The sequence below is a fragment of the Rhinolophus sinicus genome, linkage group LG14 (assembly GCF_036562045.2).
Source record: "Rhinolophus sinicus isolate RSC01 linkage group LG14, ASM3656204v1, whole genome shotgun sequence".
NCBI classification, from domain to species: domain Eukaryota; kingdom Metazoa; phylum Chordata; class Mammalia; order Chiroptera; family Rhinolophidae; genus Rhinolophus; species Rhinolophus sinicus.
This window is the reverse complement of record NC_133763.1, coordinates 30,856,907-30,879,523: the sequence shown is the minus strand read 5'-3', so window position 1 is coordinate 30,879,523 and position 22,617 is coordinate 30,856,907. Positions and strand designations below refer to the sequence as shown.

Below are 22,617 nucleotides of genomic sequence, written 5' to 3'. Positions count from 1 at the left end.
ATTAATTCTTCCATAGAGGGTCTCTAAAGGGTATATATTTTTTCCTATAAAATAATGTATTTTATTGTGATTTCCTATTGAAGGAATATCCCTTTCTGACTTATCTTCATACATTTTCAGCAGCTAAAAGTTTCTCGTCAAAATGAAGCAGTTGTTTCACTCTGCCCTGTAGGTTAGGAGAAATTTATCAGGAAGAAGTTTCAGTCGTCTTGTTATTTTTTGCAATTTTCATTTTTCTATAGCTGGTAATCTTCAGGTGGAGACCACACTCTTAGGAAAGTCTCTGTTTCTTCTTGGGTGTACTCATCTACATGTCTGGGTACTTCCTGTGGTTGAGGAAGTTCTTTCATTAAATTCTTAAGAATACCTTCCGGTACGCCCTCATCTGGGAAAAGATGAAATCTCTGCATCGTAGTTTTGTGAAGATTTTCTGTTACAGCAATTTTTTTTTTTTTTTTTTAAGCAATCAGCACTGGATCTTTCTGGTGAAGTTGAGCAGCTGTTACTTGTTTAAATTCACCTGGTTAACCAGTATATGAGGATATACTTTTTGTTCCCATTTGTTTCCCGAAAATGCAGTGTACCTTGTGTTCATTATGACAACATGATCAGCACAGTCACTCAGTTGATAGCACACAGGTTTATGCAACCCTTGAAGTTTAATTGATGCCAGAGCTGCAAGTTTGCCAGGACGCTGCATTTTCCCATCTAAGAGTTACCAAACTCAAGCAAAAGTGTCCCATTGCTGGGGAGCCACAGAGAAACTTCACGTTTCCCCACCAGCAGGATCGTCCTTTTTGCAGGATCCAAGGCCAGTTCTCAGTATCACTGGCCTGGCGGGAAACATCTGTACCCAAGCATGATATAATTCCTAGGCCTAGCCCGGCCAGCACTTGTCTGCTTCTCCACTTTTTCTGGGTCCCCTCCATTCTTCCCATGGTTGCAATTCTGTAATAAAGGAGGAAATAAGCAGTTATTGAGAGAATAACTCTCAAAATTCACACCTTTGCTAGAAAAGCTATGGAAAAACCAATGGAGAACACAGAATTTCCAGCCAACCTAAGTGGAAGGGGACTGGAAGTCAAGGGTATATTCGTTTTGATGGAATTTTTATATTCCATGAATGAAAAACAAAAATAGAGCAGAATTCTCTTTCTGTGATTTTTATTTTCCTGTCCCCCTACCAATATCATGTGTTCCCTCTACCAATATAACATAAAATAAAACCACTACAAGAAACTGATGGAGGTGAAAATCAAGAAGTTGCTACATGTGTTACAGACAGGGGTGCCCTGCCCACTCCCCCGTGTGCGGGCACACACACAGTCTCTCAGCCTGGTCTCGGGAAGGGAAAGTGGTTCCTATTCTTTGCTGTTTGACCCCCTCTTGGGAAGTCTTAAAGAGTATGTGAGTCCTGGCCTTTTTAGATGACCATCTGGCTTCTAGCCAGCATATGAAGGTGAGATTAAGTTTCCCCACCTCTACCTCCCTCTACTAACCTCCAGTGGGATTTACAGAGAGGCTGCCAGAGTCTTCCTTGCCACGAGGTTATCTTTATGTAGCGTAAATTTAGAAGGAAACCCTTTCCCTTTTATGTATCCTGCCTGATCCTTTTCTGGGCTTACTATGATTCCTGTCATGGAGTCTGCCCAGTTTTCAGCATTCCTTCTTGCGTGGTGGATAGTCAGGTAGTAGATACTTCTGATAACCTTTCTGGAGTGGAGTAGCAACTCCTAGCATTGTGGCCATAGGCAAATCTATGGCCTTTTTGACCATGGTATCCAGTACTAGCAAAACCACCAAATGGAAATTTCTACCAGAATTGGGCTGTCCTGGGCTGGGAAGTGGGCGGCCAGATGCTTTAGAATTGGAGTCCTGGCCTTGCTCTGTGCACCTCACATCAGCCACACTTATTAAACCTCAGTAACCTATGCCATAGGGATTTTTACAAAGATAATGAGGGACGGCATAAAACACTGAGCATAGTCATTTACTGGCATTGATCAGTAAATGGTGGAGGTAATGGTGATTTTATTAAGAAAGAATTGACTGTAGATGCCCTTTTCCACTTTCCAAGATTCCATTGTCATGCCCATTTTGCTTGTATTGTCATTGGAATCAAGGAAACTGTCAACATCATTATCTATTTGGTTCCTGTTACTTTCTCCCCCTTACAAGTTCATTACTTACATGTTTAAGATATTTTCTTTAGCCTTACCATAGTCAGAGACCATTTCTAAATAGAACTAAAATGGAAATTTGAGTGTCAGACTCTCCCCAGTTAACCCATCTGAGCAGACCCTCCATAGGAGTGTCATTTATTTTTCAAGTTATATGGTAAAGAAAAAGCAGAGGGTTTCTCGTTACTTCTGAAGTCAATTTCCATTAAAATTTTCAGTGTTCAGTGTATAGTTTAATGTCTTTTGAAAAGATTGCTATTTTTGAACCAGTGTTTATGTCACAACATTTTGAGTATAGAATATTCATTATGTGACAAATCCCCCACTTGTAGGACTTTACAAGTGACTAGGAACAATCCATTACAAGGTACTGGTTTTGGCTGGAGGCCAAGAATATTAGCTCATTTGTTTAGGGTTTGATACTTAAAAGAGGCCAAAGACCAGAGGTTTAATTCCCAGATAGGTCAATTAGTGTAGCTTTTTGCCACAGCTTCATGTTGAAACTAAACCCCCAGCCATCTGTCTTTAAAGTGTATGCCACTGGTCACACTGGTCAGAGACGGGATGGATTAGAAGAGCATGGAGCACTCATTACGAGGAGACATCCAGATGACCCCCCAGGTTGGGGGTCATCACAATTAACCTCCCAAAAAATGGAAGTTGGGGAAGTCTGTCAAGGAAGCTATTGTTTTAAAAACTGCTAAGAATGGCTAAGTGATAGATCAGAGTCCAGAAGTCAGGAAAATTAGGAAACTCTCAGATATTTTAATTCTGACCACATATTTGTAAATGATTCCATCCGAGAAGATAAGGGAAACTACGAGCAGGAAGGAGTGTGACAATGTGGCAGTTTAATAATGAACTTAGATCTCTAAAGGAAGTGCACCAAAGATAGAGGCTGACAGTCAAGGCTTGAAACAGTAGCTAACATTCACATACTCTGTTGGGCAGTGTTCTGAAAATTCTTGTTTAACCTCACTCAAACTTTATGAGGTGTGTACTATTATTATTGCTGTTTTACAGGTGAGCAAATTGAGGTATTGAGCTTAAGGTATGGCTGAAGGTCACATAGATAGTTAAGTAGCTGAACTGGGCTATGAATCCGGGCAGTCTGATTCTCGAGAGATCTGAGACTTGCAGAAGATGCTATGGACAATAATACAGTTGTTAAAAGAAGTGTCTGGAGCCAGAAGAAAAGAAAATAGCTGCATCTGAATGGACCTGAGGGAGGTGTGTGTAGTAATACATTATAACCCTCCAACTCCTGTTGTGCGTCTTTTATATACATTTTTAAAAACCTAGAACATTAAAAATATGTTTGGGAAGTAGTAAGAAAGAGCTAGTTTTTCTAAATGAATTTAAGCCTCTTAGCCTAACAGAACTCTTTCCCAGGCCCTGAGACCATTTGGAATGGAGATAGTTCAACTGTGTCCATTATCTGAGGAAACCTGGAGAACAGGAGTAATGCTGGGAATGTGGGGGAGGGCAGGTGTGTGCCTTGGTGTGGAAATGGTCTGGAAGCTCTGCTTAAAAGAAGCCGATACCTTTAAATATTTAGAGCTTACTGTGTTTCCAGGCTTGTTCTGAATGAGTCTACAGAGTTGGAGAAAGGATGTTAAATGGGGACAAAGTTTAGTTGTCTGACATTGTAGTGAGTTTCTTCATTTGCTAGTAAGTGCGTTTGGAAGAATTCAGGTGTGAGAGGGCTGAGACTCTGGCCTGGAGGTGTGTCCATGGAATGGAAACAACAGATAGTGATCAGACTGTTAAGGTTTCCTCTGACCTCTTCCTACAAACACTATTTAGTGTCTATGGAATTAGACCAGAGAATTTTTGGATCTTTGATGAGGCTATTTCCATCTGTGATGAGGCCATTTAATCTAATTTCCAGATGAGAAAACAGAGAGAGGAAGAGAGAGTGACTTTCCCAGTCAGTCAGCTGCTTGGTGACAGGTAGACTGGACACTCACCTATGCTTTTATCTGACTGCAGATTTCCTGCATCCCCGGTCATCGAGAGTCTAGGAGGCAGCACAGGTATGGGGCTGGGCTTACCTGGGTTTAAGTCCCACCTCTGCCACTCACTCTAGATCACTTCTTTGACTGCTTACCCGAAGAAATGGTAATGTTATAAGGAATAGGTGGAAAGAATGTGCTTGGCATATAGTAAGTACTATATGTTCTTTCCTCTTTCTAGTGAGGCCTGAAATCTTTCTTTATTGTACTTATTATTATTACTGGTAAGTTTTCTAGCATCTCTTAACTCATGACCAAGAAGTTTAATTTTTGCCTTATTTTTCTCTTTGGATGATGTGAAATTTTACTGTGTACTTGCCCCCATGCAGCCGAATGAATGTGCCTGGTTGAAACCCCACCACCATACTGGTTGTCTCACTTTAAGTTAATGACCACAAACCCAAGTGGGCCCCTTGATGCTGTGAGCAGGCGTATCATGTTTCTTCGGTCCATTCCTTCCCTCCCTCCCTTAGGCAGCTATTGCATACTTTACATTTTCTCTTAAAATATCCATTGTCCCCTACTCTCAGCCACTTCCTTTTTCACTAACAAACCAGAAATTATCGGAGAACTTCCATGTGCTCCTACCACACCTACCACCTGCCTGTGTCTGTGCCTGAGCTCCTGGCACCTTGGGCACAGCATCCCATCTCCACCTCCACAGACTTTCTCAAGGACATTGCTCCATTACATTTCCCCTCTTTCTCCTATAGCATCAGTTTTCTTCTCTCCACTGAATTCCCACTGGCATACAAGTTCTTATTTTTCCCATTAAATAAAAACCATTTTCTCTTGACTCTGGTTTCCCCTTCAGAAATTTCTTTTCTTCCTGCTACAATAGGACATTGTGAATGAGTTGTCTATATTCATTGTGTCTAACATTGCCCCTCCCATTCCAGCCTGAACCTATTACAGCAGGCTGTTCACCCCTTACTTGTAAGCCACTGGCACTGGCCTTATCAGGCCATCAGGGACATTTCATTGCTTCAGCCATGGGCAGGTCCCTGCTGCTCCTACTCTTTACTACCAGCACTTAACGCAGTCAGTTGTTCTTCTGGAACACATTCTCGACTGGACTGCTTAGACATATCCCTCCTGGTTTTCTTCATTTCTCTCTGGCTGGTCTTTCTCAGTCTCCTTTGCTGGTTCCTCATCTCCTGAAGCTCTAAACAGAGTACCTCAGGGCCCTGTATCTCTTTTCTATATACACCACACTGTAAATATCATCTCTAATGAAGACTTGTAAATTGGTATCTATAGCCTGGATCTCTGCTGTGAACTCCAGGTTCCTTTACCTGACCACCTGCTGCTCATCTCTACTTGGGTGTGTTGGATAGGCATTGCAGACATCACATGTCCATGGAACCTCCTAAGAGTGTGATATGTCTGTTTCACCAGGTGATTGTTTCTAGGGGATCCCTCCTAAGAGATTCCTTCTGGTGGATCGCACAAGGATGTGTGGGTGTCAAGGAACTTCTAGAGGCAAAGGGGAGGAAAAAAGGCAATTGGGGAGGGCAAGATTACCTTGATAATTGCTTGAATCTTTTGACAGTTAACATTGCTGAGACGCATGAATGGTTTGGGAAGGAAGGGACACAGAGGGGTGTAAGGTGTGGGGATAGGCTTTGAAAAAGATAAATCAGTGACTACACCAAGAGCAGACAATGCTTTTTCTGAATGGATCTTAGCTGTATCCTGTCAGTTCTTTGAAATGAATTCAGGAATATTGGAATGAAAATAACTGCTTGAATTTAAAACACCAAAAATAAAAACAAACAAGCAAGCAGAAAATATAATGTGTCCAAAGGGAAATTCTTATTCTCCACTAATCTCCAATCTGCTGTCTCCCTCCTCCAGTCTTTCAAAGTCACTTAACAGCATTCCATTCTTCCATTTACTTGGGACAAAACATTTGGTATCATTCTTGAATTACCTTTCTCTCATACACCCTTCAGCAAATCCTATGGGCTCTACCTTCAAAATATATTCAGAATTCATCTTATCACCTGTCGTGCCATCACCCTCATCCAAGCCACCACAATTTTTCACCTGGATTAATGGAGTGTCCTTATAACTGGTCTCTCTTCTTTCCACCTTATCCCCATCAGTCTTTTATTACAAGTATTCAGATCACATCACTCCTCTTCCTGTCTCATTCAGAGTAGAAGCCAACGTCATGACTGTGACGTATGACATGACATGATCTAGTCCTCCACTCCCCTCAGACTTCACCCTTACTTTTTCCCGTTGCTTTATGCACTGCATCAGCCTTAAAGCAGTCTAGGTATGCTTCCACAGGAGAGCTTTTGCATTTGCTGTTCCTGCTACTTGGAACTCCCTTTCACGTCCTGCTGTAGATTCCTGTGCCTCACTTCCTTCAGGTCTTTCCTCAAAGGTCACTTTTTCAGCAAGGGATCCCCTGACCACCTATTTTAACTTTAAACAACTCTGTCCCCTTTCTCTGTTATATTGTTCCTTAGCATTTAGCATAATCTAACAGAGTATCTATTTTGTTTATCTCACTCCTTGTCTCTTCTCTCTCCTAAGAGAAAGAGTCGAAGCTCCACAAAGCCAGGGTCTTTGTTCTGCTCATTGCTTATCACCAGGGCTGAGAAAACAGGTTGCTTCATGGTAGAGCCACATGTTTGTTCAACAGAAGAATGACCACTTCTTGCTCTGGGCATTCTTTTGGCTTAAAGATATTGTAAATCTTTCCTACAAAGCACTAATAAAGCTAATTATTTTATTTCATGTTTTCTATTACGTATATTTACTATGTATGTCAAATTGATTTAAGACCATAATAATAGGAATGCCAGACAGAAGATAAATAGAAAAAGAGTTCCTACATCTTTTCATTCTGTTTCATTTGAGTTTGTTCATGGTACAGCTCTCTACATACATTTGGAAATATGTCAGTTTATTTATATGCATCTCTCCTTATTACAAAACAAGATTTAAAGGGACTGGTGGGCAATGTGATGATGTAAGGATGTTGCACCCTAACCTGCTGTTTCAAAGGCTGGGTAACAGAAAAAGACAGTATATCATTTATGTTAATAATCGCATTTCCAAGAGGTATTGACGGTGGTTGTGCAGTTTGTGTTATTCCGTGCCGAAGCTTTTGTATTTATTACTTCAGTTCTGTCTCTCTTGTTTGGGTTATAATGTCTCCAGTCCTCCAATTGCAAGCTCATTTATATTCTAAGGCCAAAAAGTTGTTGACTGTTTGGAGCTTTCTCGGTTCAAGTCACATTAATCATAATTACCTAAATACAGCCATTTGATATTTTACCGAAAGTCCTCTAATTCCGTGCGCCACTGGTTTTGCACATACACTATAAAGGAAAGGACATGACATCTATTCTGGTACCTTTTGGTTTCTCTTAGTTCTAGTCTTTTCTGGCTTCTCTTAGTCTACCAGAGTGAAGATTCAGGGTAATTCATGCTTCTGCTTACTAGCAAGTTTTTAAAAATTTTCATTTTAGAACTGTGCACACTATAAAATTAACATTTTTTTTGGGGTGGGTGGGTATAGTTCTATGAGTTTTTTTTTTTAACTTTAATTTGGAAATTATTTTAGATTTATGGAAGAGTGGCTAAGAGGTCAAAGAGTTCCCATATCCCCTTTCCCTAGCTTTCCCTAATGTTAACAGCTTACCTAACTGGTAAATTTATCAAAGCCAAGAAATTAGCATTGGCACAATACTATTAAACTATTGCCTTTATTTGGATTTCTGCCAGTTTTTCCACTATTGTCCTTTAGTTCCAGGGTCCAATCTAGGATACCATGTCTCCTTTAGTTTCCTGTCTCCTCGTCTTCTGCAGTCAGTGGCACCTCTCTCCTAGCTTACATGGGTGGAGGAAGTGGGTTAAGTTCATCGGCTAGTGAAGTTGGGAGAAGCTCCAGGTTGAAGGTAGCCAGAGTGCTGGGGCTCAGTGTGACTTTGGAGATGTTCTGATCCAGTGACTACAGAGGTGGCCCTATGGGCTGGATCTGGCTCACATGGTGTTGGAAATATGATTTGAATTAGTTGCCAACATTTAACTATGAGGAGGTTTTCCAGAAAAATCTGTCTTTTGGGCTTGTTTTTAAGAAATTGGTAGCTCCTGCTGCCCCGGGTCTGTTTACTGACTGGGACGTTCATGTGGCCCTGAGAAGTGGCTGTCCCTTCTCTATGGGCAAGAGCATTCCCGTTTGCTTCAGGTCGTGCCCCTCCTGATGCTGCTGCAGCCTAAACCAGCTCCTCATCGTATAGATGAAGGTGCATCAAGTCTGCCCTGTCTATGCTTCCTGTGCTCCTCTTGGTCTCAGAGGGAGCTTTGCAAGCTGTGGTTTTGGTTCATCTGGAGGGCAGCAAGGATGATGGGAGAAGGAGGACCCACGATAAAATCCCCTCAAGATCATCCCACACTTAGTCTTTGTGCAACTTTACTTTGTCCCACAAATACCGGAGTTTGCACACTCATTCCCCAAGATGGCATCTGGTTTGTAGTCACTTCCTGTTTGGTTGTACATGGTTATCTAAAATATTACATGAGTTGCTAATGGTTAAAAATCAGGCAATGAACCTGAATATTCAGATTTGCAACTTCTCTCTAGAAATCAGATGACCTCGCATCCCTGGGGCTACCTTCCCACCTGGCCTGGTCTCAGGGCTGGAGTCAAGGCTGTCCCCTCTAGACAGACGCAGGCTCATTGCAGGCCTGCCCTGGGCCCTGCGGGCATTTGAGTTTGCAGTGTTTGCCTTAGGGTATTAGGTTGGAAATCAGGGGAATTCCAGTGGTTTCCTTTTGGTGTTTCTTGACGATAGTTGTTCTTGACAAGGAGTTATTTTAATAACTCCTCTAAGTTGTTGAGGAAAAGGGAATTTGGGATAGGGACTTGTGACAGGATCAGAGTCAACCATCTCATTTTGTCTACGGTGCCCCATCCTCTCCTCCTGGAAGTGCTGTCAGTTCCCTTTATGTAGCCCAAGGCTTAATGTTGGCTATTAGCTTAGAGTTTTGCTCCTTTCAGGGGTATTTTTGTTAGAACACAACTCAAAGTACACACTTAAAGAATTAAATAGAAGTGACAGTGTTGGGATTTCAGGCATCTCTGGTTGGTGTCTCTGTAATCTCAGTCCAGGAGTGTGTAAGTATAGAAATAAGACTAGAGGGCTTCCTTTCCAGATTATATGGAAACATGGGACCAGGTACTAAAGGGGCTTTGTACGTATGTGGAACTCTAAGGGTCTAGATCTATGTGCCTGGTATGGTCGCTGCTGAGCACTTGAGGTGTGCTAGTCTGAACTGAGATGTGCTATGAGTGTCAAATACACACCAATTTCAGAGATTGCTGTGAAAGAAAGAATGGAGAATGTCTCAGTAACTTATATTGATGACATGTTTCAATGATCATGTTTTGGATAAATGAAGTGAAAGAAAATAAATTGTTAATTTCATCTTTTTTAACTTTCTAAAACTGTGGCTACAAGAAAATTTAAATTTCCATACATGGCCCCGTCATATTTCTGTTTAGCAGAGTGACTCTAGATTCTGCTGTATTTGATGGTTAGTGAGGGTGAGCAGCCTGTTCTCTGAGCCTTGGTAAAATACAAAGAACAAATATGGACAGGATGGTAAATTGTTTTCACAGCGCTTGGCTTTAGTAAAATTTACACGTAACTACTCACTGTAGTGTATTTTGTGCATTTAGATGGCTGAGAAGTTGCTGTCTCACTTATTTAGCTGTGTTGGTGATGTGGGGCTGTAGTAACAGTGGTTAGAGCATAGGACTGGGTGGACAGACAGATGTTGGTTGGAATTCAATCTCTTCTACTTGATGTTGGGTCAATTATTTAACCCCCCTGAACGTCAGAGCGCTGTCCTGTAAAATAGGGAAAATGGTGAGTCACCCTATCATGTGAAAATTATGGAAATAACACATGTAAAATGTCCAGTGTAGTATTGGGGACACAGTACAGTAAATGATTTTTTACTTTTGCTTTAATTATCTTTCCTGGTAGTATGAAAAAATATCTTTTATTAATGTGTGCTAGGAGGAAGGCCGTCCCCCAAAATCAGGAAAAGGCACCTTTTTGCTTATGTAATGGGATATTGGCTTTACTAGCAAACATAAATGGATTTTTTTCATTTACTACTTTCATGGCACAGGCTTTTTATTTTAAGCAGACCAGTCTTTCCTCTGTTATGCTCAATGTTCATTGAAACCCAGCAGTGGACTGTATGACAGATACTCTGTTTTAGAAAGTATTGGACACCTTGAATTTTTAAAGAATCTGGAAGAATGTGTCATGGGTACAATATAAAGTGATCAATACGTTACTACGTAAATGACACCAGTTAACAGGAACTGGACAGAATGAGGCTGAGGATGAGGAGAGCACAGTGACCAGAACTATGTGGTGGGAAACACTCACCTGTTCCTCATCTTGCCCTCCCTTTGTCATTTTCAGGCACACGCAGGGGTACTTTGTGATTTTTTTTTTCTTTAAGGTAAAGCTAAGTTTTTCACATCTTCAAACTATTATTTTGTGCCCTGTGGAATTTATTGAACTGAGTGGAAGACTGGGGAACGTCTTCCACTCAGTTCAATAAATAACCGTGGGGAATCTTGGGGAATGTCTGCGATAGTTAACTGCTAGAGAAGCCCTGAATAGAGGAATGGTTCTGGGAGGATCTAGTGGTTTGTGTTCTTTATCCCTTCTCCTTTGGTCATAAAAGAATCAGGACCCAGAAGCTGGGAGTTTGGGACACAGAAGGCCCATGGGAGGCCTACTTGAAGTTAAGAATGCATAGATTGGAAACGTTTTTTTTAAAGCTTATCTATTTTCCCTTAAACCTATTAAAGATACCACATTACTCATTCTCTGGCTCACATCCATGTCTCTTGCTCAATTAGAAGGTAAGTCTTGTATCTCCCATTTCTCCCCACAGAGTGACTTTGCTTGGCAGTGACTTTTCAAATGATTAATAGAACTTCTCCTTGCTAGAGTAGCTCTCTATTATCAAAGGACAGGCTTGTTACATGCAAATTACTCAGATAGTATGTGTAGAAATGCTTTGCAAGCTAAAACTCCTTTATAACGTGGGAAGGCTTATGACTACCCTGACCATGGCCACTGGCCACAATATTCACTGGAAATCACCCACGGATTCCAGTTAACCCTCGTGCCACCACGTCTTAGTAGGTATGGATGGTGCTTTTATGGTGATCCTCTTGCCATCCTGCCTGTGCGGCCAGTAATAAAGCCCTCTGGAGCCGAACCTTACCTACCTGGTTGTCCTGCTCAGGATGTGACAGCCACTCTCTAACAGGAATCCTCTGGTTTATGACAGATGGCCTCTCCTCCTCAATTATATTAAATAATGTATAATAACAACAATAATAGTAGAAACTAACAACTGATTGCTTCCGATTTGCCAGATACTCTTATAATTGATTTCCTCTCAGTTGACCCTCTCAACAACCCTAGGAAATAGACGCAGGAAGGTCCAAATGACTTGCTTTCTCAGACTCTCAGAACCCAGGTCCGTTTCACAGTAGTTCCTGAGCTTTTAACCTTGCTCATTCTGTGACCTCTGCTTATTTTTCTTCTCTCCTGTCACTTGCCTGAGAATTCCTAGTCTTCAAATGCAAGTTCCACGTTGGAAGTGACATTTTCATTAAGAACTCCAGGCTACACTCTTATGTGCTTTTATTCTCTCTGATCTGAACCAACTGGAGGATGTCTGGCTTGTCTCTATGGTTTAAGCCCTTACATGACATTTTCTTCCTGATTGTTTCTCATGCATCGAACTTGATTTTTCAAACTTTGTCAGTACTCCTATGTGGGGACATTTCATGTGTTTCTACTAAATGTTCCTTAATACTTAGCACAGTAGTGAATGCACTCATGAGAAAACATTTAAGAAATAGGTGTAGAGCGTTTGGGGCAGGTACTGTTGGTGGGCTGACTGCCCCATTACCAGCCTCTTCCTCTTAGCCTACAGAGTGGTGATTAGTCTAAGAGTGGTTCTCAGCCAGGGGCAGTTCACCCTCCCGGGGACCCTGGGTAATGTTTAGGGACGTTCTTGATGGTCATAGTTGGGGTGGGGTGACATCTGTGGGTAGAGGCCAGGGCTGCTGCTAGACATCCTGTCATGCATAGGCCAGCCCTACACAACAAAGAATTATCAGGCCCAAAATGTCTATAGGGCTGAGGCTGAGAAAGCCTGGTCCAGAGATAGCTGTATGGTACATTCTGGCCAGTTAAATATAAGTGAAAATCCACTAAGGCTTTCTGTGAAAGTTGCGTTTTCCTGAGACAGGAGATGTCCCTGCCTGTGTTCAGCTTCTTTTGCCTTCATCATGGCCTTGAACCTGGACATAACAAACCTGAAGATAAAAGTGAACACACTAAGTAAGGATGGCGGAGTGAAAAGATAAAAAGTGTCTGGGTTTTCTCTTATTTGAGGCCAAACACATTCCTAATGAATATACCACAGAAACTTGAGTTGGGAGGGTCTACTCCAGCATTCCCAGTGACATAATTCATTGCTTAGGGGGAGAGGCTCGTATTCCATATCTTCAGTTATTCAAAAGTTCTCCCTTTCTTTGAACTCTCACCTCTGAAGCTTCTAGTCATGGACGTAGCCTTAAGCTTGGCAGGGATTTTCCTGGGCCATCTCTCCCACACACTGACGCGTCCATGGAAAGTCATCCAGATCAAGTCGGCAGGTCTGCTGACAGACACGCTCTTCCATATTCTGGAGGATGTAGATCTAGAACATAACACTCTTTTTGGACCGGTCTTCAGAGCCAGAGTCCAAAGGCAGGAAGAGGATGTCACCTCTGCAACCCCTAACCCTTTGATTTCCTACGTAGGACTTCAGAATTGGTACGGGTTATCTTAAATGCTTCTGACATTGTGACGCATGAATGAGCAGGGAAGGAACTTTCATTGCCTTGAGTGCCCCTGTTGTGTCCTCCATGTTTTGGACAAGATGCCAGGAATACTGCCTTCCTCTAGGTAACCTTTTTCTGTCTACCTACAAATAAGGCCCCCAAAACCTTTCCGAGTAAATGCCTGCTATCATCTGGACTTGTCTTTTCCTCCTCGGCTTTCTGTGCAGTGTGGGATGCTTTTCCTGCTGAATATCTTTAAATTAAAAAAAAAAAAAATTATGGTAAAAAAAAAAAAAAAAACTAATGAAATTTGCTATTCAAACCATTTTTCAGTTCAGTAGTTAAGTATATTCATATCGCTGTGCCACAGATCTCCAGAACTTTTTCATCTCGTCTGCTGAGATATGTCTTTTTTGCATACTTGTTCATTTACTTTTTGCCCTGCTGCTTGTCCCCTTCATACAGAATGCTCCTACTGAGGCTTATTGTGCAGGAAAGAGGCTCCTCTGGCCAGACTGTTCTCACTCTAAGACTGCTGGACAGCCATTCAGCGAGTTACTGCAGTTGTCTTATGGTCTTTACAAGCTCCCTAGCTGGAAGTTAAGTTGGGATTTGAAAAACCAGAGATTTGGTTTAAAGTGTAGGAATGTTTGGGGCAGCAAGGATTCTCAGTTGATCGCGTACAGACTTCACCAGATAACTCAGCTGGAAATATTCTCTGAGTTTAGCACAAGGTCCCAGCATGGAAAGATGGACCAGACTGTTCTTCCTGGCATTTCTCCGTCTTGAATTCCCCATATGGTAACTCCCTTGTTTTTACTGCCCTCTGGCAGCCAGGCCCTTGTCTTGCTGGGGCTGAATCACAGGTGTTGGGTGCTGTTTAATTTTGAGTTAATTAGGCTTTTTGCTACTAGACTTTTGTTTGGTTTCTTAAATTCATGAATTAGTCATTAAGTTGTGTTTACCAGGCAGGCACCCTGGCAATTTGTGGTCTGTCCAGCTGACCTGCTTTTCAAAGGATGCTGTTTGTGTAGGCTTTAGGAAATGATGGAGGGAAAACAGAATCTTCTCCAGGGACCTTTTAACTGCAGCCTTTTCTTTACTTCCAACTCTTACCTGTGCAGGTGGGTTTGTCCTTACTTTAGAATTGCTATTTTGATGGGATTACCTGTCTGGTGGGATGGAGGCTGTGTCTCGAGACTTCATAGACGCTGTTGTATTACTTCTGTAGTTGCCTGTGAGGTTTGAGGAGCATCAGTTATTGGATGAATTGTGCCCAGGAGGACTCTTCTCTAGAATAAATTATGTTAAATTGGACAATTGGATGGGTGCGAAGCAAAATAAATCCAACAGAAAAAGTCGAGAACCATATGATTTCACTGATAGGAATAAGGCAAAAGAAACAAAAACTCAAAGACACAGACAATAAATAGTTTAGTGGTTACCAGAGGGTAACGGTGTGGGGGGTGGTAGATAAGGATGTAACGCAGGGTCTCAGCTCCCACTCCCCGCACAAGAATGCAGGACATGGTGAGGCCAAAAAGGAACAACAGAGACATGGATAGGGGGTTCATACCACTATATTCTTGTTGGTGGCTGGGTTGGAGATGTAGGAAGCAGGATCCACATGATCTGCATATAATCCGCCATCCCCTTCTCTGCCAACCAACCCACCCCCTTGCCAGCGTAGCAATGGCAGTTATATTAATGGCTAATGGCTAATTGGTAACAGCTGATGGTCAACCAGCCACAGGGGACAGCCATCTAATAACTAAGCCAGCACCTTTCCACGTGCGGCCGAGAGCCAGGAAACTGCTCTCTGGGACTCTGCTCCCACACTCCACCTCTCCAGCTTGTCTCACAATCTATCTACCGCGAGGGGCCCTGTGTCGTATTAGCCCATACTAGGCACGTACGGGCGGAAAGAAATAGTAGTCATAGGAACCAACAATGGCAAATACCTTCCATCTGGGAGGATACATGCCAGCTTTTTGTCCTGGGAAAGGAGAGTCGCTGCCACCGGTACCTTTCCTGGTTTGTGGTACCAGACCTTTATGGCAGTGCTTGGGGTCCCTTGTGTAGTATCCTCATGTAGCAGAACAGGGGACCCCATAATAGGCCATAGCGAGAGCACACAGGTTCCCCGCAAAATCGTTCTGGCATTGGGACCTCCGTATACCACAGTCACTTGAGGTGGCCACTCGGCCACCACCCCTGGCGTCACTTGCAAATCATGAGTCAAACCGGCCCCCCATGGGGCTATCAGGCCCAACCACCAACAGTGGGGGCTTTTGACCTGCCAGAGCCAAGTCCATTGCTGCCGTTCCCCTGCTTTCAAGCATGTGGGTGCTGGCATCAAAATGTTTCCGTTTCTGCCATAGCCTGGTTTTAACAGAGTCTCCCTGGTGGTAACTTGTAATTGTATGGGAGCGGCTGTTCGATGTAGCAGAGCTTCTACTGGTGCGGGCCCTCCCTTCCGTGGTCTCTCATTCAGGATTCTGAAGACGTCCCATAGACTTGAGACCCAATCGCGCATCGTGGGAGGGTGTTTTGACACCTGGAGGCCTTGCTTCAAAAGGCCGTTGGAGCATTCAATCATGCCAGCTGCTTGTGGGTTATACGGGGTGTGAAACAACCATTGTACGTCCATCCTGGCAGCCCAGCGCTGCACTTCTTGCCCTGTAAAATGGGTACCCCTGTCACTTTCAATGACTTGGGGGCGCCCATAGAGGGCGCACAGCCATGTAATGGCGACCACTTTATGCCGCTAATCTGCAGCCGGACAGGGCCAAGCAAACATCAACCCCGTAGCAGTATCCACTGCTATGAACGCATACATCAATTTGTGGGCCTTAGGCAGGGGTCCACTTGCCAGCGAGTGAGGGGCACCCTCCCTCGCGTAATCTGCTGTGTCTCCCTGGGGAGCCTCCACCTTTGGGTGCTGTCCTGGGCACAGATGGCACAGTCATACCAGGCATCTGCTATCTCCTGCCATTTCAAAGGCAGACCCCAGCGTCTGATCACTTGCTCCGTGGTTTGGCCTCCAGCGTGCTGCAATTTCCTATGCAGCCAGTGGGCCACATCAGTGGCAGGAACCCGTTCTAACCATCGGACCTGTGCTAGGGTGTCTGCTTCATTATTACCTGGGGACACTATGGGGGAGTGACCTGTGACATGCATTAGGGTCACCTCCTTTCTCTGACCTAGGTCCCAGAGGTCCTGCTACATGGCTTGACCCCACAGTGGATGGTGTCCTACCAACCAGTTTTGGTGTTTCCACGTAGGGAGCCACAACGTTAGGCCCCGGAACACCACCCAGCTATCAGTACAAATAACTAGGGGCCCAGGCTCGTGGCTGATTATCATCTATACAGCCCGTAGCTCAGCCCACTGGCTACTCTGGCCTGTCCCAGTATCAAACTGAATGGTGTCTGTTTTGGGCTGCACACCAATAGCCATCCAAACAGCTGCAGCCCCTCGGCTAGAACCATCAGTATACCAGGCATCCTCAGGTACTGGGGACTGTCCTTCTTTGTAGGGCGAGGGCTCCAAGTTCTCCCCCTTAGGCAGAGTACTTGGCTCAGCCTGGGCTGCAAGATCCACAGGCCCCAGGACCTGTTGTAGCTCTGTGCTCAGAGGGCTTGAACTAAGGGTACTACGTTGCTCTAAGTAAGCACCCCACTTGGCGAGGATGGCGGTCTGTGCCACCCCCGTTTTGAGTCCTTGGGTCCATGTACTGACCCACCCCTGGGTGTGTTGGTTTGATGCGTTGTTCAAAACCAACACCCGTGCTGTCCCTGTGATGGCTTCAGTGGCCACTAGGGCTGCGTACACAGCAGCCAGCTGTTTCTCTGTTAGAGAGTAGCAGACTTCCAGTCCTTTCCACAATTGGGACCAAAATCCCACTGGCAACTGGAGACGCTCCTGCCATTGCCAGAGGCCCCATCCGTACCCCTCTTGGGTTACATGAACATCAAGTACAAATGGGCGGCCAGAGTCTACTACTTGCAGAGCCTGTGCCTGCTGCACTGCACGTTTTATGGCAACAAAGTCTTGCTCTATAGCCTCTGTCCAATCCCATGAGGCCCCTTTTTTTATCATGTTATACAAGGGCCTTGCCATTTGTGCTAAATGGGGTACAAACACCCGCCAGTACCCCAGCAGGCCCAGATACGTCTGCAGTTGAGAGACCTTGGTCGGCTGGGGAAAGGCTTGTATCTTATCAATGATTGCCTCAGGTATAACCTTTGTCTTACCCGACCACACAACACCCAAAGACTTGACGGATAAGCCAGGGCCTTGGACCTTTTCCTCATTCGCCGCCCAGCCACATGACTTCAGGTGGCGGAGAAGAGAGGGAGCTGCTTGCTCTAAATCTGAAAGAGAATCTGATGTTAATAAAATATCATTGACATAATGAAACAAGGCCACAGAGGATGGGTGCTCCCACTGTGCCAAATCCTGGGCTACGAGCCTGTGGCAGATAGTGGGGCTGTGCAAGTATCCTTGCGCAAGGACTTGAAAAGTCCACTGCCACCCGTCCCAAGTAAAAGCAAACTGCTCTTGACACTCAGGTGCAATGTCAATGGAGAAAAAAGCATTTGCCAAGTCCACTACATAGTGATAAGTTCCCAGGCAGACAGACGATCCATCAAATCATGAATTGAAGGCACTGCAGCGTGCAAGGGTGGCGTCACCTTATTTAACTCCCTCCCTCCACAGTCATTCGCCAGGTCCCATCTGGCTTCTTGACAGGCCATACTGGGGAGTTAAAGGGACTGTGCGTTGGCCTCACAATATGTGCCTTCTCCAATTCCAATATTGTACGACCGATCTCCTCCTGTCCTCCCAGCAGGTGATACTGTCGCACTGAAACCACATGCCAGGGCTGCAACTACACTTGAGGAGGGTAATGAGCATACCCGTGTATCACTGCTTTCACCGAACTCTCCAATGTCTGTAAATGTCTGTAAACTGAGGCCATGTAGCACGCCCACCCCTAGAATATATTCCAGAACGGGGAAGAGATTCACCTTGTAGGAATGAGGGGGAAGCCTTCCTAAGCCCAGTGGTAAGGAAACGGCTTTTACCATCACAGTCTTTCCCTCGTAGCCATCAATGCAAATTGCTGGTCCAGGGAACAGTTCTGGGTTCCCATAAATAAGACTGCAGTCTGTCCCAGTGTCAACTTGGGCCAAAACCCTCTGCACATTAGAAGGGGACCAATGTATGGACAGTTCCATGTGGGTCCTCCGGTCCCCGCTCCTCCCCTCTGAACGGGTACCTTAGCCCCCAACCCCCCAATCAAGCTGAAAGGAGTTGGCCTCAAGCGGCCGCATGAAGTCCTGGAGGGACACGGGTCGCGCTTTCCCAGACTTCTCCTTTAGGTTTCGCCGGAATTGCTGTTCTGGACACAACTGTTTCCAAATTTCCAACATGAGTGCATTGGGTTGCCAGTCTATTTCTTCCTGATCAACCCCTGCTCCCACGAGATCACGCCACATCTTTGCACGTGGTACTCTCTGAGGCCCATGACCTCGGCTCCCTTATGTTTGACTTGGGCTTCCTTGACTTCTTGGGTAATGAAATAAGAAGCTGAAAGTACTTCCTTAAGTTGAAGGAAGGGCAAGTGTTTCACTTTACTCACTAAGGATGGACTCATGTAGGCTGACAGGCGCACTGTTTTTGATGAAACGTTATGAATGCTTCAGATTTCTAACTGTGATCATCTCAGACTTTGCAGTCACATACTTTGAGATTTATGCCACGTCAGGATGAATCTTTTCAGTTAAACTGAGCTGGTTGTAAGATTTTAGCCCCCAAACTTGGACCATCTTGTTTTGTTCACTGGGTTTGGCCCTATAAGGAGTAGCACAGAAGTACCTTACATTCATTAAAAAAAAAAACTTTTTGGTAACAAAAATTAATATTAGTTAAAAAAAACAAATAGTCAATGCTATATGTGGACCAACCATTTCTGAATTAATTGTGAACACAACTTCTGTTGAGTCTTGGCTTTTGCCTTCAAAGCATAGCAAAGTGTTTATATTGGCTGTAATTGTTCTTCCATGGAATAAAAGATGGATTTCATTTCTGGGTGAAGCATTGTAATTCTTATACTTTCATTTCTGGTCATGTTAGATGGATAATAGAAACAAAGTGGGAATGTGAAGGTAGAAGAGGTATTACTTTAAGGTTATATGTAAAAATAATAGCGTTTTCTCTTTCCTGGAGGTTAGAGCATATGCTATAAATAAATAAGAGTAAAAATTAGAAAATCAATCAAGTAACATTTTACTGATTATGCTTAGTCATTATAATATTCGTAAAGCATATCATAGGCTATATAAAGATGGGGCAGACAGAGTCATCTCATTACAAGGAAGTGATGTATCCTGAAGAAAGTGTAAGTCACTAGCTGCTTATATGAGAATCCATAATTGATCAAGGCTGGGCCCCTAGCCAACAGTAGCAACGTGTACCATGTATATCTGAGAAATAATGCCAAGAAATGCACTGCAAGACAGCAGAATTTAGTATATAAGCAATTTAAGAAATATAATGGCATAGTGGGGTCCAAGATGAGGATAGCAATCATGTGTTAGTCGCATGCAGTTCATATATACAGGCATCGTGCTGCAGAGATCTCTTAGGGCGGCAGTTTTATTATATGGTTGCTGTAGCCAAGAATACTGATTGTTTCTCCCAGTCATGCTACGTGTGATGTGTTCTGTGCTGTGTGTGCATCTATTGTTGGGATCGTGGTTTGTCCTTTTCTGTGAGGATGGGTGCTGGGCACCGTGCTCACAGGCTTCCTGGGTGCTGTACAAGTAAGGCGCTCTCTTGGTTCCCTGCTGCTGGGCAGAAGGATATGAATGCCGCTGGGGCAAAGCCTGTCCCATGCTGGCCAGAAGGGGAAGCCGGAAGGGCTTGGACTTGATGATTTGAGCTAACACCATTTCAGGCCTGCTGCTGGTAGCCTTTAATCTGCCATCAGTGAGCTGGTGTCTGAGAACTGCGTGACAGGCAGGGTGCTAGCTTCCCTGAGCTCACTGAGGCTCTTTCTTCCTGGGACCTCCTGGCAGATTTACCACTGGCGCTATGAAGGCAGAAGCATCAGCCATTGAGCTGGCCGGGTGCTCAGCACAGGGAGACTTGGAGCAGGCACACAGCCTGTTGGCTAAGTCTAGCGTTTCGGGGGTGTGGGTGTGTGTTTGGAATTTGCGAGGAGTCACTGATGACCCAGCAGGCTTCCGCTCCAGTGCCATACTCATTTTTTCCCCTGATACTGGGATTGCCTTCCCTTCACCGTGTGCCCTACTGTGCATAGTGGGGACCAGGAAGCCACCTAGAGGCTTTTTTTTTTTTCTCATTTCTGAAGCCTTGAGTCTGGCTCTTCTCTTAGGGATATTTGGGCCAATTGCCCTGGAGTTTCCCACTGTGTAAATTGAGGGTTTGGCCAAGTCTGACTGAATTGTTTATTCTTCTACAAAAAACAAAAGCACTTTTTTTTAAAGTGAAAAAAAATTTAACTTGCTTTTGCACATGGCATTATTGACCTAAATTAACTTGGGCATGTTACAAGAGTAAAAGGGAGAACTTCTTACTGCAGTTAGGCAGGGCCTGTCACGTTGCAGGTGTCAGTGTCTAAATGGGGCCCCCAGATAAGCCATCATTCAGCCTCCTGAGGGGTGGGGGCAGGAGCCCACAATACAGTCATTGTTCACTGTCTTCCCACTTAGTTATTTTAAAAACTGCACAGCATTTAAAATCCTGTTACTAGAACATTGGATTAGGAATAGGAGTACTCAAGCTTTCCCTCCTTCCCTCAATGTTAAAAGGAATTCAGGAAAGGCACTATTTCCTGTGTATATAAGTGGGGGAGGGAAAGACGAGGGGAAGAGACAGACTGACTTTCTTTGAAATAAGAGTAATACCGTGAGCTCCTTGTAGGAAAACGTTCACAGAGCATTATTAGGGGGTTTCACATGCTTGGCAGGCAGATTTAGAATTTTTTTAATGACTCGATCTCCAATTTGTTTAGTCAGTGGGGGCCCTGAGTTCTGGAAGCTCATTGGGTTCTCTGCTAAACCATGGACACTGTTGTGTCAAATTCAGCTCAATTACCATTAAATACTTTTTTCACCAAAACACTTAATTTTTCCTCTGTCATATATTCTGGGCCAGCGAGAGGAGTCTGAGCTAGCCAAGACATAAGCTGCTCCAATTATTGTAGCCAAGAGGAGGAATTTGGACCTGCAGTGCAGGACCAGTGAGAAAGAGAGTGGAGGAACAGAGTGACATCTGTCACTGACATCTTTGTTCATATGATTAGACCTAACCTTGTTGATGTAAGGAATGGATATGCCTGTAGCCATATTAATGTGATTTTAGGATTATTAACTGGAATGGAATGTCTATCCCATTGCTCAGTTTTACATGGCAACCTTGAAGCACTGGAATGCTTGGGAAGCAAGGCTCTCTGGTTAAATAGAGGTTTTATCCGAAACCTGTTTTCAGACGTGTTGGAAATGTTCCTAAAATGCATAAGTGTGACTTTGGAGTGCTCAGTGAGTTCACTGTGTTATCCTCTAGTGACTGAGACTTTTTTTTCAGTACCTCAGGAATTCATGAGATTTTTTTTTTTCCAGATCTTTACAGAGAAGATGGCTGTAGTTGAGCTAATTTTGAAGTGTGTATTCCTCAAATTTTTGTGTATTTGTTAAACAATCCCTAATTTTTTCCTATTTATTATTCTGATTAATTTCTTTCTTTTAAAAGTATCCTGATTAATTTCTTTCTTTTAATTTTCCAGTTAGTTTATGCTTCTGTAAGTTGGAATATGGGTTATTTCTATAAATGGAAATGTGTGATTGTGAAGCAGTGTCTTTGGCCTGGACAGGCCAGTGAATGGAGTGAAGCTTGTTTTTGATCATTTCTGCCTCTCGTCTTTTCTCTTCTCCCTCCTTTCCTCCCCAGGATCCATGGTCTTCACATTACTCCTCCTGCCCGCATCAAAGCCTAAACTCAGCAAATTCTTTGACATTTGAAATTCATTTATATGACTTTAAGTCACCTTCATGAAATGACTTAAATTTAACTCGTTACCTCTCCCAGGGAGAATTGCAGTTAGAGCTTTTTCTTATTTTGGTATGGGAGGCTCTACATCCTGCTAAAGGAGTTTCAGGACCTATAGTTTTGATTAGGGATATTTTCAGTCATGAGCTTAATCCCGTGAGTTTATTCCTCCCAGTCAATCATATTACGTTGTAAACTGCTATTTTAGTTGTGAATGGCTGACACAGGAGGAGACCACTGGCATAATGGATAATCTTTGCTCCTAAAAGTTTCTGAGAAACTTCCAGAAAGGAGCACTTTTCTTACTAAATGAGAGATTTAAATAAAAAAAAGCCATTTCTTCTATCCCCTGAATTGTCATCCTGGAATTGTACTTGGCATTGACTCTAATTCAGCAAACGTGTATTGAAGGCCAACTGCATGCAGTCAAAACTACTACATTAGCTGTAGG

The 22,617-nt window shown here is 43.7% G+C and overlaps 1 protein-coding gene and 1 pseudogene across 13 annotated transcripts in view; one reads left to right on the top strand and one right to left on the bottom strand.

The window, feature by feature from the left end:
* Window positions 1-22,617, top strand: part of CARMIL1 (capping protein regulator and myosin 1 linker 1) — a 351,277-nt gene that overhangs the window by 56,281 nt on the left and 272,379 nt on the right. The gene's annotated exons all lie outside the window — the stretch shown is intronic.
* LOC109437523 (large ribosomal subunit protein uL13m) lies at window positions 161-20,356 on the bottom strand (annotated as a pseudogene).